Source organism: Carassius carassius, chromosome 18 (assembly GCF_963082965.1).
Source record: "Carassius carassius chromosome 18, fCarCar2.1, whole genome shotgun sequence".
In the NCBI taxonomy this organism is placed as follows: Eukaryota; Metazoa; Chordata; class Actinopteri; order Cypriniformes; family Cyprinidae; genus Carassius; species Carassius carassius.
In genome coordinates this window covers 31562218-31578935 of record NC_081772.1, presented here as the reverse complement: position 1 = coordinate 31578935, position 16718 = coordinate 31562218, and the positions used below count along the sequence as shown (strand labels likewise).

At 48.9% G+C, this 16718-nt stretch overlaps 9 non-coding genes across 9 annotated transcripts; all 9 read left to right on the top strand.

Moving 5' to 3' along the window:
• The first annotated feature begins 164 nt into the window (after positions 1 to 164).
• On the top strand, positions 165 to 246 carry trnas-uga (transfer RNA serine (anticodon UGA)). Its single transcript has one exon. It is a non-coding gene; the product is annotated as a tRNA-Ser (tRNA).
• Positions 247 to 424: 178 nt separating this feature from the next.
• trnak-uuu (transfer RNA lysine (anticodon UUU)) lies at positions 425 to 497 on the top strand. The gene has a single exon. It is a non-coding gene; the product is annotated as a tRNA-Lys (tRNA).
• A 1644-nt stretch (positions 498 to 2141) lies between these two features.
• Positions 2142 to 2223, top strand: trnas-aga (transfer RNA serine (anticodon AGA)). The gene has a single exon. It is a non-coding gene; the product is annotated as a tRNA-Ser (tRNA).
• A 351-nt stretch (positions 2224 to 2574) lies between these two features.
• trnas-uga (transfer RNA serine (anticodon UGA)) lies at positions 2575 to 2656 on the top strand. Its single transcript has one exon. It is a non-coding gene; the product is annotated as a tRNA-Ser (tRNA).
• Positions 2657 to 2834: 178 nt separating this feature from the next.
• trnak-uuu (transfer RNA lysine (anticodon UUU)) lies at positions 2835 to 2907 on the top strand. Its single transcript has one exon. It is a non-coding gene; the product is annotated as a tRNA-Lys (tRNA).
• A 2843-nt stretch (positions 2908 to 5750) lies between these two features.
• Positions 5751 to 5832, top strand: trnas-uga (transfer RNA serine (anticodon UGA)). Its single transcript has one exon. It is a non-coding gene; the product is annotated as a tRNA-Ser (tRNA).
• Positions 5833 to 5999: 167 nt separating this feature from the next.
• Positions 6000 to 6072, top strand: trnak-uuu (transfer RNA lysine (anticodon UUU)). The gene has a single exon. It is a non-coding gene; the product is annotated as a tRNA-Lys (tRNA).
• Positions 6073 to 15224: 9152 nt separating this feature from the next.
• trnas-aga (transfer RNA serine (anticodon AGA)) lies at positions 15225 to 15306 on the top strand. The gene has a single exon. It is a non-coding gene; the product is annotated as a tRNA-Ser (tRNA).
• Positions 15307 to 15925: 619 nt separating this feature from the next.
• Positions 15926 to 15998, top strand: trnak-uuu (transfer RNA lysine (anticodon UUU)). Its single transcript has one exon. It is a non-coding gene; the product is annotated as a tRNA-Lys (tRNA).
• Positions 15999 to 16718: the final 720 nt, after the last annotated feature.

Here is a 16718-nt window from a genome sequence, read left to right as displayed (position 1 = left end):
GCAGCAACCCTTGTTCGAATCCGGGTCACGGCAACCCTTTGCCGTTGAGTATACGGGAAGGTTGAAAATTTTTTACCACCTCATCTTTCTGCGTGATTTTGTTTCTGAAGCTTGGCCTGTGCAGGGCGCCACCAGACAAGGGCGCTTGCTTTCTAACATTAGGCGTAGTCGTGGCCGAGAGGTAAAGGTGATGGACTTGAAATCCATTGGGGTCTCCCCGCGCAGGTTCGAACTCTGCCGACTACGGGAGGGATTTGTAGTACTGCTTTAGCTTTCGGTGACGGTAATTGTGCCTTCTATGGTCCTTCGCTCTCTGTGCCATAACTGCTTCTAGCTTTCATCCTCGTGACACCTGGGTCTCTTCTAGGCAGCTTGTTGTAAAACTGCTGCTTTATAAAAGGTGAGAAGACAGCGCTCCACAAGAGCCCGGATAGCTCAGTCGGTAGAGCATCAGACTTTTAATCTGAGGGTCCAGGGTTCAAGTCCCTGTTCGGGCGAAGGACTGTCTGCTTTTGGCGGAGTCACCTTGCTATCACTACGGTCCATCTCTTGTTCTGAATCTGTACTTGAGTGGTGTTCCTTCCTGCTCCAGGGTATCAGTGCACCTCCCTTGTTTGGCACACCTGATTCTGATGGTCAGCTCGTTAGGAAAGCGGGCTCACAGAGTGAGTAGAATAAGACAGACCTCCGAATTGTGCAGTGCTGTCGGTCCCCAGGCCCATCACTGAAAAACCCCATTACATAGGATGAGACATGGCAGCCTGATTTCTCCTCAGTGGGACTGCTGTTTTACCCGCTTACAGGGCTAGCTTGCAATCTCCGCTTGCTAGGTTGCAAGTAGGTCAGGCAGCAATGTGACACAACAGGGCAGAAGGTAGTCTGCTTAATTCAAGTCCCTGTTTGGGCGAAGGTCAGTCTACTTTTTGTAGGCCTCAGCTTGCTATCACTACGGTCCATCTCTTCTGCTGACTCTGTACTAGAGCGATGTTCCTTCCTGCTCCCGGGGATCAGTGCATCTCCCTTGTACGGCACACCTGATTCTGATGATCAGCCCTTTAGGAAAGAGTGCTCACAGAGTGAGTAGAATAAGACGGAATTCCCAATTGTGCAGTGCTGTCGGTCCCCAGGGCCAGTACTGAAAAACCCCATTACATAGGATGAGACATGGCAGCCTGATTTCTCCTCAGTGGGACTGCTGTTTTACCCGCTTCCAGTGCTAGCTTACAATCTCGGCTTGCTAGGTTGCAAGTAGGTCAGGCAGCAATGTGACACACAACAGGGCAGAAGGTAGTCTGCTTAATTCAAGTCCCTGTTTGGGCGAAGGTCAGTCTACTTTTTGGAGGGCTCAGCTTGCTATCACTACGGGTCCATCTCTTCTGCTGACTCTGTATTAGAGCGATGTTCCTTCCTTCTCCCGGGGATCAATGCATCTCCCTTGTTCGGCACACATGATTCTGATGGTCAGCCCTTTAGGAAAGAGTGCTCACGGAGTGAGTAGAATAAGAAAGACCTCCCATTTGTGCAGTGCTGTCGGTCCCCAGGGCCAGTACTGAAAAACCCCATTACATAGGATGAGACATGGCAGCCTGATTTCTCCTCAGTGGGACTGCTGTTTTAGCCACTTCAAGGGCTAGCTTACAATCTCGGCTTGCTAGGTTGCAAGTAGGTCAGGCAGCAGTGTTACACACAACATGGCAAAAGGTGGTCTGCTTAATTCAAGTCCCTGTTTGGGCGAAGGTCAGTCTTCTTTTTGTAGGCCTCAGCTTGCTATCACTACGGTCCATCTCTTCTGCTGACTTTGTACTAGAGCGATGTTCCTTCCTGCTCCCGGGGATCAGTGCATCTCCCTTGTTCGGCAAACCTGATTCTGATGGTCAGCCCTTTAGGAAAGAGTGCTCACAGAGTGAGTAGAATAAGACAGACTTCCCAATTGTGCAGTGCTGTCGGTCCCCAGGGCCAGTACTGAAAAACCCCATTACATAGGATGAGACATGGCAGCCTGATTTCTCCTCAGTGGGACCACTGTTTTACCCGCTTGCAGGGCTAGCTTGCAATCTCCGCTTGCTGACTGAGCTGGGTTGGTTGCAAGTAGGTCAGGCAGCAGTGTTGGACACAAACTGAGCAGAAATTGGTCCACTCCCGTAGTCGTGGCCGAGTGGTTAAGGCGATGGACTAGAAATCCATTGGGGTCTCCCCGTGCAGGTTCGTATCCTGCTGACTACGCTGAAGGCCATGAGGCAAAGCATCCATGCATTTTTCACGGTCCTCGCACTTATTTGCGAAATGTCCAGTCCCTCTTCGATGGACAAACACGCCGCTGCTGCTTCTTGTATCCGGGCTCCAGGGGTTGTCTTGGGTGAGCCAGTGGCACGCCGTGATCGTATAGTGGTTAGTACGCTGTGTGGTGGCCGCAGCAACCCTCGTTCGAATCCGGCTCACGGCAACCATTTGCCGTTGAGTATACGGGAAGGTTGAAAATTTTTTACCACCTCATCTTTCTGCGTGATTTTGTTTCTGAAGCTTGGCCTGTGCAGGGCGCCACCAGACAAGGGCGCTTGCTTTCTAACATTAGGCGTAGTCGTGGCCGAGAGGTAAAGGTGATGGACTTGAAATCCATTGGGGTCTCCCCGTGCAGGTTCGAACTCTGCCGACTACGGGAGGGATTTGTAGTACTGCTTTAGCTTTCTGTGACGGTAATTGTGCCTTCTATGGTCCTTCGCTCTCTGTGCCATAACTGCTTCTAGCTTTCATCCTCGTGACACCTGCGTCTCTTCTGGGCAGCTTGTTGTAAAACTCCTGCTTTATAAAAGGTGAGAAGACAGTGCTCCACAAGAGCCCGGATAGCTCAGTCAGTAGAGCATCAGACTTTTAATCTGATCGTCCAGGGTTCAAGTCCCTGTTTGGGCGAAGTTCTGTCTGCTTTTGGCTGAGTCACCTTGCTATCACTACGGTCCATCTCTTCTTCTGAATCTGTACTGGAGCGGTGTTCCTTCCTGCTCCAGGGTATCAGTGCACCTCCCTTGTTTGGCACACCTGATTCTGATGGTCAGCCCTTTAGAAAAGAGTGCTCACAGAGTGAGTAGAATAAGACAGACTTCCCAATTGTGCAGTGCTGTCGGTCCCCGGGGTCTGTACTGAAAAACCCCATTACATAGGATGAGACATGGCAGGCTGATTTCTCCTCAGTGGGACCGCTGTTTTACCCTCTTGCAGGGCTAGCTTGCAATCTCCGCTTGCTGACTGAGCTGGTTTGGTTGCAAGTAGGTCAGGCAGCAGTGTTGGACACAAACTGAGCAAAAATTGGTCTACTGCCGTAGTCGTGGCCGAGTGGTTAAGGCGATGGATTAGAAATCCATTGGGGTCTCCCCGCGCAGATTCGAATCTTGCTGACTACACTGTTTGCTGAAGGCCATGAGGCAAGGCATCCATGCATTTTTCACGGTCCTCGCACTTATTTGTGAAATGTCCAGTCCCTCTTCGATGGACAAACACGCCGCTGTTGCTTCTTCTATCCGGGCTCCAGGGATTGTCTTGGGTGAGCCAGTGGCATGCCGTGATCGTATAGTGGTTAGTACTCTGCGTTGTGGCTGCAGCAACCCCGTTTCGAATCCGGGTAATGGCAACCCTCTGCCGTTGAGTATACGGGAAGGTTGAACATTTTTTACCACCTCATCGTTCTGCGTGATTTTGTTTCTGAAGCTTGGCCTGTGCAGGGCGCCATCAGACAAGGGGGATTGCTTTCTAACATTAGGCGTAGTTGTGGCCGAGAGGTTAAGACAATGGACTTGAAATCCATTGGGGTCTCCCTGCGCAGGTTCGAACTCTTCCCATTTCCGGAAGGATTTGCAGTATTGCTTTAGCTTTCTGTGACGGTAAATGTGCCATCTATGGTCCTTCGCTCTCTGTGCCATAACTGCTTCTAGCTTTCATCCTCGTGACACCTGCGTCTCTTCTGGGCAGCTTGTTGTAAAACTGCTGCTTTATAAAAGGTGAGAAGCCAGTGCTCCACAAGAGCCTGGATAGCTCAGTCGGTAGAGCATCAGACTTTTAATTTGAGGGTCCACCCTGTTAGGGTGAAGGTCTGTCTGCTTTTGGCGGAGTCACCTTGCTATCACTACGGTCCATCTCTTCTTCTGAATCTGTACCGGAGCGGTGTTCCTTCCTGCTCCAGGGTATCAGTGCACCTCCCTTGTTTGGCACACCTGATTCTGATGGTCAGCTCGTTAGGAAAGCGCGCTCACAGAGTGAGTAGAATAAGACAGACCTCTGAATTGTGCAGTGCTGTCGGTCCCCAGGCCCAGCACTGAAAAACCCCATTACATAGGATGAGAAATGGCAGCCTGATTTCTCCTCAGTGGGACTGCTGTTTTACCCGCTTCCAGGGCTAGCTTACAATCTCGGCTTGCTAGGTTGCAAGTAGGTCAGGCAGCAATGTGACACACAACAGGGCAGAAGGTGGTCTGCTTAATTCAAGTCCCTGATTGGGCGAAGGTCAGTCTACTTTTTGGAGGCCTCAGCTTGCTATCACTACGGGTCCATCTCTTCTGCTGACTCTGTATTAGAGCGATGTTCCTTCCTTCTCCCGGGGATCAGTGCATCTCCCTTGTTCAGCACACATGATTCTGATGGTCAGCCCTTTAGGAAAGAGTGCTCACTGAGTGAGTAGAATAAGAAAGACCTCCCATTTGTGCAGTGCTGTCGGTCCCCAGGGCCAGTACTGAAAAACCCCATTACATAGGATGAGACATGGCAGCCTGATTTCTCCTCAGTGGGACTGCTGTTTTAGCCGCTTCCAGGGCTATCTTACAATCTCCGCTTGCTAGCTTGCATGTAGGTCAGGCAGCAGTGTTACACACAACATGGCAGAAGGTGGCCTGCTTAATTCAAGTCCCTGTTTGGGCGAAGGTCAGTCTTCTTTTTGTAGGCCTCAGCTTGCTATCACTATGGTCCATCTCATCTGCTGACTCTGTACTAGAGCGATGTTCCTTCCTGCTACCGGGGATCAGTGCATCTCCCTTGTTGGGCACACCTGATTCTGATGGTCAGCCCTTTAGGAAAGAGTGCTCACAGAGTGAGTAGAATAAGACAGACTTCCCAATTGTGCAGTGCTGTCGGTCCCCAGGGTCAGTACTGAAAAGCCCCATTACATAGGATGAGACATGGCAGGCTTATTTCTCCTCAGTGGGACCGCTGTTTTACCCGCTTGCAGGGCTATCTTGCAATCTCCGCTTGCTGACTGAGCTGGGTTGGTTGCAAGTAGGTCAGGCAGCAGTGTTGGACACAAACTGAGCAGAAATTGGTCTACTCCCGTAGTCGTGGCCGAGTGGTTAAGGCGATGGACTAGAAATCCATTGGGGTCTCCCCTCGCAAGTTCAAATCCTGCCGACTAAACTGTTTGCTGAAGGCCATGAGGCAAAGCATCCATGCATTTTTCATGGTCCTCGCACTTATTTGCGAAATGTCCAGTCCCTCTTCGATTGACAAACACGCCGCTGCTGCTTCTTGTATCCGGGCTCCAGGGGTTCTCTTGGGTGAGCCAGTGGCACGGCGTGATCGTATAGTGGTTAATACTTTGCGTTGTGGCCGCAGCAACCCCGGTTCGAATCAGGGTCACGGCAACCCTTTGCCGTTGAGTATACGGGAAGGTTGAAATTTTTTTTACCACCTTATCTTTCTGCGTGATTTTGTTTCTGAAGCTTGGCCTGTGCAGGGCGCCACCAGACAAGGGGGCTTGCTTTCTAAGATTAGGCGTAGTCGTGGCCGAGAGGTTAAGGCGATGGACTTGAAATCCATTGGGGTCTCCCCGCGCAGGTTCGAACCCTGCCGACTACGGGAGGGCTTTGCAGTATTGCTTTAGCTTTCTGTGACGGTAATTGATCCTTCGCTCTCTGTGCCATAACTGCTTCTAGCTTTCATCCTCGTGACACCTGCGTCTCTTCTGGGCAGCTTGTTGTAAAACTGCTGCTTTATAAAAGGTGAGAAGCCAGTGCTCCACAAGAGCCTGGATAGCTCAGTCGGTAGAGCATCAGACTTTTAATCTGAGGGTCCAGGGTTCAAGTCCCTGTTTGGGCGAAGGTCTGTCTGCTTTTGGCGGAGTCACCCTGCTATCACTACGGTCCATCTCTTCTTCTGAATCTGTACTGGAGCGGTGTTCCTTCCTGCTCCAGGGTATGAGTGCACCTCCCTTAATCGGCACACCTGATTCTGATGGTCAGCCCTTTAGGAAAGAGCGCTCAAAGAGTGAGAAGAATAAGACAGACTTCCCAATTGTGCAGTGCTGTCAGTCCCCAGTGGGATCGCTGTTTTACCCGCTTGCAGGGCTAGCTTGCAATCTCCGCTTGCTGACTGAGCTGGGTTGGTTGCAAGTAGGTCAGGCAGCACTGTTGGACACAAACTGAGCAGAAATTGGTTGGCTTGTTCGGCACACCTGATTCTTATGGTCAGCCCTTTATTTTTTTGGAGCGTCCATTCAGGTATAAGTTTGAGGGCTCGTGTACGTGGGTTAAGGGGACCTGCGCGCTGACCCCAAAAATTTTTTGCCGGACGCGGTGTCGATGTCTGCCGACTGCGCTGGCCCATGGGAGACCCCTGACCGGTGCGAGAGGATCTGGACCCCCGAGGGGCCTCGCGGAAGCTTACCCAAATTTGAGGCCCCTAAATGCCATTCAGCACTTCTCCACAGGGTGGCGCACGGAGCAGTACACCTCAGGTTTAAAACAGTGGCATTTACCCGAATGGGGGATGGACAATTTTTTTGCCCACGAAACCAATATTTGTCCACTTGACCTTTAAAGTTACAGAATGACTACAGAACCGGTGCGGACCCCCGTCGGACCCCCAACCCGGGTCCCACGAACCCATTATTTGTCCATTTGACCATTATATTCACACAATGACTGCGGATCATCTGCGGACCCCTTGCGGACCCCCACCCTGGGTCCCACGAACCTAGTATTTGTCCATTTGACCATTATATTTACACAATGACTGCGGATCATCTGCGGACCACTTGCGGACCCCCACCCTGGGTCCCACAAACCCACTATTTGTCCATTTGACCATTATATTCACACAATGACTGCGGATCATCTGCGGACCACTTGCGGACCCCCACCCTGGGACCCACGAACCCACTATTTGTCCATTTGACCATTATGTTCACACAATGACTGCGGATCATCTGCGGACCACTTGCGGACCCCCACCCTGCGTCCCAAGAACTCAATATTTGTCCATTTGACCATTATGTTCACACAATGACTGCGGATCATCTGCGGACCACTTGTGGACCCCCACCCTGGGTCCCACGAACCCACTATTTGTCCATTTGACCATTATGTTCACGGAATGACCACAGATCACATGCGGAACATTTGCGGACCCCACCCCCGGGTCCCACGGACCCAATATTTGTCCATTTGACCATTAGCGTTAGAAAAGAGCCTCGTTCAGACATTTTTTTCTGAGACATCCCTGGGGCCCAAAACTTGGAACGGTGGCTCCTGGGGCTTCCCCCAGTAAGCTTATGAAGGCCCGGGGCCCAAGAGCCCTTGCAATCAGTGTCCACGAACCCGCTATGCTGAACACATTCAAATAAATGGCAGGTGGGATTTTTTTAGAAAAGTCCCAGGGGCCCGAAATTCGGAACGGTGGCTCTTTGGGGCCCCTGGATCGTGCAGTCAAAAGCGCGGGGCCCTAGTGCGATGCACTTTTTTCCCTTTAGTCCTACGACTATGTGCTTCGGGGCCCTGGGTGAGGGGCCCCTGAGATGCCAGAATCTAAATTCTGGGGGCCCTACGGCCTATCGTCTCCGAACTGTGGACGTCCCACCTCCCATCAAAACGCGTAACGCTTTTGTGGACGTGGGGTCCCTTCTGTGACCGTTTGACCCCTAAAGAAGGTGGTAGGGCCACCAGACTTCAGTGCCCGGTCGAGGGGATCCCCTCGAGACACATATCCAAAATTCGGCCCGATCGGACCCTTGGGAGTCGTGTCCACGACCCTCTCGGGATCTCCCGAATTTCAGCCGCGGGGTCCAACGCATCGCGGAGATATTAGCAAAAAAATAGTACCATCCACCCCCCTCGCACCTACTCATCCATGCCGGCCAGGGTGCACCCTCCCCGGCTAGAGAAGGCAGCTCAAGGGGGGTGGAAGTCAGAAGAAAAATTTTTTTATGAGGCCTAGAGAAAACACTTGTACTGTACCCAGGGCACTCAGAGGAATCCATTTTTGTAAGTTTTATCCCATTATACTGTAGAAATATGCATATAAAAAATGTTGGATTTTGGTTAACCAAAATGTCACAGACTTTGCCAAGCTGTAACTCCGCAAAACGGGGCCAAACTGCACCAATATCGGGTCAAGGTCAGAACAGGTTGCCCTCTATCCGATGACACCTGCCCCATGTCCCTATGACCCCGGGGGTCAAAGTTACGGCCCCCCAAAATGTGGGATTTGAACCGGGATAACTCAGGAACCGGACCACCCAGGAACTAGAGGGTGGTCGCATACGGTAGGCCCCTCGACCCTCTAGGCATCCCCTGAATTTCAGCCCCGGGGTCCACCGCTTCGCGGAGATATTAGCAAAAAAATAGTACCATCCACCCCCCTCGCACCTACTCATCCATGCCGGCCAGGGTGCACCCTCCCCGGCTAGAGAAGGCAGCTCAAGGGGGGTGGAAGTCGGAAGAAAATTTTTTTTATGAGGCCGAGAGAAAACAGTTGTACTGTACTCAGGGCACTCAGAAGAATCAATTTTTGTAAGTTTTAACCCATAATACTGTAGAATTTGCATAAAAATGAGCGTTGAATTTTGGCACACATGTGCACCACATGTGGTGCGTATCTCACTTTTCATTAAATAGCAACTGTATTTAACTTTTTTTATTTCAAATGTGTGTTATTGTTAATGAAAAGACCTTTACTGTACTCAGGACACCCAGAGGAATCCATTCTTGTAAGTTTTATCCAATAATAATGTAAAATATGCATAAAAATTTATGTCCACCAGAGCACTACGGAGGTCCCGCTGAATAAATTGTAAATGGACATTTTTTTTTTAAAAAAACCTCCCATTTGCCATTTATTCAGCACGCCCTTCCTAATGGTTCCGTGGACGGATCAATTTTAGCGATTTCGTGGTTGAAGTCTCATCTGCTGTACTCTGCAAGCTCCGAGGAACCCATTTTTGTAAGTTTTGTCCCATAATACTGTAGAATTATGCATAGAAAACCACATGTGGTGCATGTCCACCCGCAATTTATTTGAACCCCATTCAAATATATGGCAGGTGGGACTTTTATAGAAAAGACCCAGGGGCCCGAAATTCGGATCGGTGGGTCCAGGGGCCGCCCCGATTGAGCTGCCGAAAGAGCGGGGCCCTAAGGCGAGGGGATAATTCGGAGCCTCCTGCACAAAATCTCTCCCTCAGCCCTCTCTGACTCTTACATGATCAGAGTCTTTTGAGAGATTTCAGGGTGCCGGATGGGAATTATTTTTTCAAGGTCCTACAGCTTCGTGCTTTGGGGACATGGGAGAGGGGCCTCTGAGATGCGAGAATCTCGAATCTCGGGGCCCTACGACCCATCGTCTCCGAAGGGCGGATGTCCCATCTCCAATGTAAACGCGTACCGGTTTGGTGGACAAGCGCTCCCTTTTTTGACACTTTGACCCCTAAATAAGGTCGTAGGGTCACCAGACTTCTATGCCCGGTCGAGGTGGCCCCCATGAGACACATATCCAAAATTCGGCCCGATCGGACCCCGGCGAGCCGTGTCCACGAAACCGCTAGGCCGAACACATTCAAGTAAATGGCAGGAGGGATTTTTTAGAAACGTCCTAGGGGCCCGAAATTTGGATCGGTTGCTCCTGAGGGCCCCTAGAACGTGCTGTCAAAAGCGTGAGGACCTAGCGCGATGCCCTTTTTTTCCATGGGTCCTACGACTACGTGTTTCGGGCCCTTGTTGAGGGGCCCCTGAGAAGCCAGAATCTCAAATCTGGGGGCCCTACAACCTATCGTCTCCGAACTGTGGACGTCCCACCTCCCATCAAAACGCGTACCGCTTTTGTGGACGTGGGGTCCCTTCTGTGACCGTTTGACCCCTAAAGAAGGTCGTAGGGCCACCAGACTTCTGTGCCTGGTCGAGGGGATGCCCTCGAGACACATATCCAAAATTCGGCCCGATCGGACCCGATCGTGTCCACGAATCCGCTAGGCCGAAAGCATGGGAATAAATGGCAGGTGGGATTTTTTTAGAAACGTCCCAGGGGTCCCAAATTTCACAGCGGGGTCCGTAGGGCCCCCCCAGTGACCTCACCGAGACCACGGGCCGATCGGAGCGACTTGCGTCGGCGACCCCGAAATGGCCAGAGGGGGCGCCGGTGAGCGCCCGCTGGGCGGGGACGCCCACCCCCCACCTCTGGGACCCTTTTGGGAACGTTCCGTAAAAATAGTGGAAAAGTGGACAAATAGTGGTTCCGTGGGACCGGGGGTCCGGGTCGGGGGTCCTCGCGGCTGGAGGGTCCGATCCGCGATGATAATGGTTAAATGGACAAATAATGGGTTCGTGGTCACGGGGGTCTGCACAGCGGACCCATATGGCGGGTGGACAAAACGCAGCTCGCTGGGATGCGAAGCCCACCCTAGAACAGCCCCGGCCATTCGTTTAATGGGAGAAAGGCCAAATAATAGGGTCCTGGGAGCGAATACCCCCAATGGCCAGCAGAACGATGGCAAAAGGACCTTTATAGGGTTCGTGGTCACGGGGGTCCGCTAAGCGGGCCCATATGGCGGGTGGACAAAACGCGGCCCGCTGGGATGCGAAGCCCACCCTAGAACTGCCCCGGCCATTCGTTTAATAGGAGAAAGGCCAAATAATAGGGTCCTGGGAGCGAATACCCCCAACGGCCAGCAGAACGATGGCAAAAGTACCTTTATAGGGTTCGTGGGAGGTGGGGGTGGGGCTGGGGGGGCTCTCCCGGTGGTCAACATCACCCCCTAGAGGTGTCAATACTTGGTTTACTGCGGATTCCCTACGGAAAAGGTGGGTAAGCCGACTCGTCCCGTTGGCCAGTTTTCTAAAGAAGAAAATGGATCCAAATTGACAGTACAATCCCTTCGAACCATTATGCGGTATATGGCAATTTAAATGAATGGGGTTTTTTCCACGAACCCATTATGTGTACTACCTAACATTAGGCGTAGTCGTGGCCGAGAGGTTAAGGCGATGGACTTGAAATCCATTGGGGTCTCCCTGCGCAGGTTCGAACTCTGGGTTAATGGTAGAACAGGAAGGGAGAATAAAAGGAATAGGCATAGAGGGAGGAGAGAATAAAATATTTCAATACGCTGATGATACTACGCTATTGCTGCAAGATCTGTTGAGTGTAAGGGAAGCAATGATAATAGTACAAACATTTTGCAGGGGATCAGGGGCTAAAGTGAACGAGGATAAAACAGTATACATGAGATTCGGGGGAAGTGAGGTTTTAACGGCGCACTTTAATTTTAAGGAAATGAATGAAATAAAGATTTTAGGTGTTTTAATGGGGAGGGATGAAACCAAAGCAGAAGGAATTATGTGGGAGGAGATGTTAGGAGGGATCGAGAGAAGGTTGAATTTTTGGAGATTAATGTCCTTAACTTTGAAGGGGAGGGTTTTAATTTTGAATGTTTTAATGGTTTCTAAGTTATGGCATATTTTATATGTGGCTTCAATGCCGTTGTGGACAGAAAAAAGGCTGAAAAAATGTTTTTTAGATTTTTTATGGGAAGGAAAGCCACCGAGAATTGCATATAACACTTTAATAGGAGCAGTGGGGAAGGGGGGGCTAGGGCTAATGGACATGGAGCAAAGAAAGAACAGTTTAAGGGTGAAAATCATAAGCAAATATCTAGACGAAGAAAATAAAGCAGCATGGAAAAGAACAATGGGGCATTTTTTAAACAAGTGTAGTCATTTTAATCTGGGGGACAACATTTTATGGATGAAAACAACAAATTGGATGACGGAGGGGCTGCCAGAATTTTATAAAGAACTGATGAGAGCATGGGGAAAATTTTTAGATAATGTGCATTTTAAGCCACAAGGTAGAGAGAACATTTTAAATCAGCCTTTATTCTTAAACAACTGCATTTTAAATCAAGGGAAGCAGGTTTTTTTTAAGAAATGGTGGGATGTTGGAATCATGAAAGTCAGAGATGTTTTATATGAATTCAAAGAGGGGTTTTTACCAGTGCAATACATTGTGGATGTGATGGAGGATGCAAAGGAGGATTATAGCAGACAAGAGATTACAAACAAATATGATTTAATTAAGAATGCTATACCTAAAGAATGGATAAAGAGAATTGAACATATGGAAGAAGAAAATCAAGGAAAAGATGTGTATGTAAATATGGGGGGAAAATTGTGTGCTTTTAAAGAATGTACTGTGAAAATGTTTTATTGTTTTTTTAGAGATGTGGTTTTCAAGAAACCTGTTGTAAATGAATACTGGCTACGGATGTTCAATGATGTAACAGAAGAGAAAATATGGGGGAATATAAATGGGAAAATTGTACAGACTAAACTGGAGAATATGGAATATTTTATCAGGAACAAAGCAGTGTTCACAGATGTGATTTTAAGCAAAATTGGGATGGAGGAAAGTGCAATATGTAAAGTATGCCAAGATGCAGATGAAGGGTTTTTACACTTGTTTTTATATTGTGATAAGCTGAAAGATTTTAATGAGAGATGTAAAAGCATGTTTTTAATTTTGAGAGGAGAGGGAAATGGAAACTTTGAGTGGGAAAAGGTGTTAATGTTGGGCATTAATGAGAAATATAAACATGAGAAGCTGATTAATTTACTTGTGATGCTGATGAAAAGTGCGATATGGGAAAGAAGAGTGGTGGTGAAAAAGGACAATGCTTTAATTGATGTATGGAATGTGTTTAGGAGAAAAGTTGAAAAATATGTTGGATGTCTGTTTTATTATTTTAAATTGGAGGAAACGATTGATGTTTTTTATAATATTTTTACTCAGGAGGTATTAATGGTCTTCAAAGAGCTGGGAATTGAATTTTCATTTTTAAAAGATTAAACTATTTAATGACTTCTTTCTTTAAATTGTAAGTAAGATGTCTGTCAATTCAAGATTTTAGGAATTTTTTATGTCAAAGAAAGAATCTTATGTACTTTTGTATGTGAATAATTGACATGTATGTTTGAATTGATTAATTTCTTCAATAAAAAAAAAAAAAAAAAAAAAAAAAGGTTAAGTCGATTGACTTGAAATCCATTGGGGTCTCCCTGCGCAGGTTCGAACTCTGCCGACTACGGGAGGGATTTGCAGTATTGCTTTAGCTTTCTGTGACGGTAATTGTGCCTTCTATGGTCCTTCGCTCTCTGTGCCATAACTGCTTCTAGCTTTCATCCTTGTGACACCTGCATCTCTTCTGGGCAGCTTGTTGTAAAACTGCTGCTTTATAAAAGGTGAGAAGCCAGTGCTCCACAAGAGCCTGGATAGCTCAGTCGGTAGAGAATCAGACTTTTAATTTGAGGGTCCAGGGTTCAAGTCCCTGTTAGGGTGAAGGTCTGTCTGCTTTTGGCGTAGTCACCTTGTTATCACTACGGTCCATCTCTTCTTCTGAATCTGTACTGGAGCGGTGTTCCTTCCTGCTCCAGGGTATCAGTGCACCTCCCTTGTTTGGCACACCTGATTCTGATGGTCAGCTCGTTAGGAAAGCGCGCTCACAGAGTGAGTAGAATAAACAGACCTCCGAATTGTTCAGTGCTGTCGGTCCCCAGGCCCAGCACTGAAAAACCCCATTATATAGGATGAGACATGGCAGCCTGATTTCTCCTCAGTGGGACTGCTGTTTTACCCGCTTCCAGGGCTGGCTTACAATCTCGGCTTGCTAGGTTGCAAGTAGGTCAGGCAGCAATGTGACACACAACAGGGCAGAAGGTGGTCTGCTTAATTCAAGTCCCTGTTTGGGCGAAGGTCAGTCTACTTTTTGGAGGCCTCAGCTTGCTATCACTACGGGTCCATCTCTTCTGCTGACTCAGTATTAGAGCGATGTTCCTTCCTTCTCCAGGGGGTCAGTACATCTCCCTTGTTCGGCACACATGATTCTGATGGTCAGCCCTTTAGGAAAGAGTGCTCACGGAGTGAGTAGAATAAGACAGACCTCCCATTTGTGCAGTGCTGTCGGTTCCCAGGGCCAGTACTGAAAAACCCCATTACATAGGATGAGACATGGCAGCCTGATTTCTCCTCAGTGGGACTGCTGTTTTAGCCGCTTCCAGGGGTAGCTTACAATCTCGGCTTGCTAGGTTGCAAGTAGGTCAGGCAGCAGTGTTACACACAACATGGCAGAAGGTGGTCTGCTTAATTCAAGTCCCTGTTTGGGCGTAGGTCAGTCGTCTTTTTGTAGGCCTCAGCTTGCTATCACTACGGTCCATCTCTTCTTCTGAATCTGTACTGGAGCGGTGTTCCTTCCTGCTCCAGGGTATCAGTGCACCTCCCTTGTTTGGCACACCTGATTCTGATGGTCAGCTCGTTAGGAAAGCGTGCTCACAGAGTGAGTAGAATAAGACAGACCTCCGAATTGTGCAGTGCTGTCGGTCCCCAGGCCCAGCACTGAAAAACCCCATTACATAGGATGAGACATGGCACCCTGATTTCTCCTCAGTGGGACTGCTGTTTTACCCACTTCCAGGGCTAGCTTACAATCTCGGCTTGCTAGGTTGCAAGTAGGTCAGGCAGCAATGTGACACACAACAGGGCAGAAGGTGGTCTGCTTAATTCAAGTCCCTGTTTGGGCAAAGGTCAGTCTACTTTTTGGAGGCCTCAGCTTGCTATCACTACGGGTCCATCTCTTCTGCTGACTCTGTATTAGAGCGATGTTCCTTCCTTCTCCAGGGGGTCAGTACATCTCCCTTGATCGGCACACATGATTCTGATGGTCAGCCCTTTAGGAAAGAGTGCTCACAGAGTGAGTAGAATAAGACAGACTTCCCAATTGTGCAGTGCTGTCGGTCCCCGGGGTCAGTACTGAAAAACCCCATTACATAGGATGAGACATGGCAGGCTGATTTCTCCTCAGTGGGACCGCTGTTTTACCCGCTTGCAGGGCTAGCTTGCAATCTCTGCTTGCTGACTGAGCTGTTTTGGTTGCAAGTAGGTCAGGCAGCAGTGTTGGACACAAACTGAGCAGAAATTGGTCTACTCCCGTAGTCGTGGCCGAGTGGTTAAGGTGATGGACTAGAAATCCATTGGGGTCTCCCCGCGCAGGTTTGAATCCTGCCGACTACGCTGTATGCTGAAGGCCATGAGGCAAAGCATCCATGCTTTTTTCACAGTCCTCACACTTATTTACGAAATGTCCAGTCCCTCTTCGATAAACAAACACGCCGGTGCTGCTTCTTGTATGCGGGCTCCAGGGTTTGTCTTAGGTGAGCCAGTGGCACGCCGTGATAGTATAGTGGTTAGTACTCTGCGATGTGGCCCCAGCAACCCTGGTTCGAATCCGGGTCACGGCAACCCTTTGCCGTTGAGTATACGGCAAGGTTGAAAATTTTTTTACCACCTCATCTTTCTGCGTGATTTTGTTTCTGAAGCTTCGCCTGTGCAGGGCGCCACCAGACAAGGGGGCTTCCTTTCTAACATTAGGCATAGTCGTGGCCGAGAGGTTAAGGCGATGGACTTGAAATCCATTGGGGTCTCCCTGTGCAGGTTCGAACTCTGCCATCTACGGGAGGGATTTGCAGTATTGCTTTAGCTTTCTGTGACGGTAATTGTGCCTTCTATGGTCCTTCGCTCTCTGTGCCATAACTGCTTCTAGCTTTCATCCTTGTGACACCTGCGTCTCTTCTGGGCAGCTTGTTGTAAAACTGCTGCTTTATAAAAGGTGAGAAGCCAGTGATCCACAAGAGCCCGGATAGCTCAGTCGGTAGAGCATCAGACTTTTAATCTGAGGGTCTAGGGTTCAAGTCCCTGTTTGGGCGAAGGTCTGTCTGCTTTTGGCGGAGTCACCTTGCTATCACTACAGTCCATCTCTTCTTCTGAATCTGTACTGGAGCGGTGTTCCTTTCTGCTCCAGGGTATCAGTGCACCTCCCTTGTTTGGCACACCTGATTCTGATGGTCAGCTCATTAGGAAAGCGCGCTCACAGAGTGAGTAGAATAAGACAGACCTCCGAATTGTGCAGTGCTGTCGGTCCCCAGGCCCAGCACTGAAAAAACCCATTAAATAGGATGAGACATGGCAGCCTAATTTCTCCTCAGTGGGACTGCTGTTTTACCCGCTTCCAGTGCTAGCTTACAATCTCGGCTTGCTAGGTTGCAAGTAGGTCAGGCAGCAATGTGACACACAACAGGGCAGAAGGTGGTCTGCTTAACCCTCTGGAGTCTAAGGGTATTTTTGGGGCCTGGAGAAGTTTTGTCATGCCCTGACATTTGTGCTTTTTTCAGTTTCTTATCAATATCTGAATGGGTAAAGTCTAATCTCACTGTAATCAGCACAAACTGGTCTATAATAATATGTAAAATGCATGTATGTACATGATTGTGTTTTTGAGAAAAAAAATATTATGCGTGGTTAGTGAAAATCTAAAAATGTTAAAACACTTGAAAAAGGCAAAAAAAACACATAGAGAACATTGGTTCCCGGGATTTTTGAGAACTGTAGCTTGTAGCTTAGAATTTGTCTGTCTAAATTATGTGAAA